The sequence below is a fragment of the Oryx dammah genome, unplaced genomic scaffold, assembly GCF_014754425.2.
Source record: "Oryx dammah isolate SB20612 unplaced genomic scaffold, SCBI_Odam_1.1 HiC_scaffold_11232, whole genome shotgun sequence".
NCBI lineage: Eukaryota > Metazoa > Chordata > Mammalia > Artiodactyla > Bovidae > Oryx > Oryx dammah.
In genome coordinates, this window is record NW_024080625.1 from 5,535,994 (window position 1) to 5,537,854 (window position 1,861).

Genomic DNA, 1,861 nt, shown 5'->3' on the forward strand with positions numbered 1-1,861 from the left:
GCTCAGACTCCTATAACAGCAATACTTTGGACATAGCAATGCAAGTACAAAAGTTTCCTTATTTCAAAATCCATACAATTGATCAGTTAAGGAGTTTCCTTCTAATCTTCATCAGAAGTGATTAGTTTGCAATGTAATGACAAGTTAAAAGGCAAGAGAAGAATCTAATAGAATCCTAAATCTATCTTTTAAGATATGAATATGGCCAATGATTTTAATTGGATTAAATCCATACACTCATGGATTGATATTGGTATTGGCAGATCATATCATGTGAAAAGATGAAATATGAAAAAATATCTTAATACAGAGTAGCATTACTCTACTCTGCAACCATTTTGATTATAGGGAAAGTAATTTTAAGCCTTTGCTTAAAAGAGAATATTTGCAACCATTTTGATTATAGGGAAAGTAATTTTAAGCCTCAATTAAGCAAAATTATATCCCTCAACAAAATAATCCAGTTTTTCTCACTGAGAGGCTTATATTACAAAGAACTATACCTAGTTATTATATTTTTGAATTTTATCAGAACAGTATTTGCTGAAATTTATTTTCTCTCTTGTTCAGTAAATACCTATATAGTATCTTTGATTTTTCCTCTTGACTGGCAAGGCTTAAAAATTTACTGTCTGGCCCTTCAAAGAAAATGTTTTTTACTTTGATATAGAAGAGGTTGAGCTATCAGATACCAGGAGACTAGAATGCTAATCGCTAGATGGTGAGCTGATCACTCAAGACTTAGTTGGACTGCTGAATAAGAAATTAACTTTCATTGTGGTAAGCCACCAAGGTTTGTGGGTTGTTTGTTTCAAAACCAGTGCTACTTACCATGACTAAAACAACCTTTTAATTATGATTGAAATTCACATTTAAGGAAACCTCAGAAACCATGAGAATTTCCAGGAAATACTAAGTCACTTTGGGAAAAAGCTACAGATGCATTATCTTAGCAAAGTATTAAATCAGCACAGGGAATTCATCTCTCATTAAGTCAGCTGACATTGTTCAAGGCACTGTGAGGAAGGTTATATGCAAGGTTGATTTGATATTTCTCTGTGAATTATAAATTACCACTTATTTTTGAACTGAGTAATCTAATGCATTTAAATCAGTTGATCATTAGAAGCCAAATGTAATCATTTGTTCAATGGAAATCTTCACTTAGATGAAGAAAGAACATGCTTTTTTGCTCTTCTAAATGAGGAATTTCTCATCTCTTGGAATGCTGCAAAACTTTTCCTTGCTTGCAAACTAGACAAGGATACATTTTGAGGTCTGAATAGGACATTACTTTGAAATACCCCCAGAGAGAGCACTGGGCAAACTTCTGTAATGAAATGCAGCCACCAAATTGTCAGTATTTTGTCCAATTGCATGGAGAACTAGGGAAAGCAAATCACTGAGGAAAGAATTTTTTTTTTCCATTTGGCATTGTGAAGTGAACAATTACCTGAGGTGATAAGTATTTCACTTTCTGATTCAGAATAGAGTCAGATCCATAAAACTAAATCTTATAAGCAAATCTCAATGTTTCTTTTAAAATCACATATTTTAAAACTATTTTCTAGATGTGTTTAATATGACTATGTATCCTAGGTCTCATCCTGATAATTCTAATTAATTTTCCCCCAGATGTTCCTAAGTATGAGAATCCATTGGGTAAGTGATTTTTAGTATGTCTGTTTTGGTACCCAGAAACGGATTCATTAGGTCAAGTGAAAGTCTAAGAGTCTGGGAGGTTGAAGTGGCTGTTGCATAATATGAACTGGGTTCACTCAGCCTGCATTTTGCCTTCAACTCTTACAGCTAGAGTGCTGGCTGCAAACTATCCCACTATTTAAAATGAACTTGCCAAAAA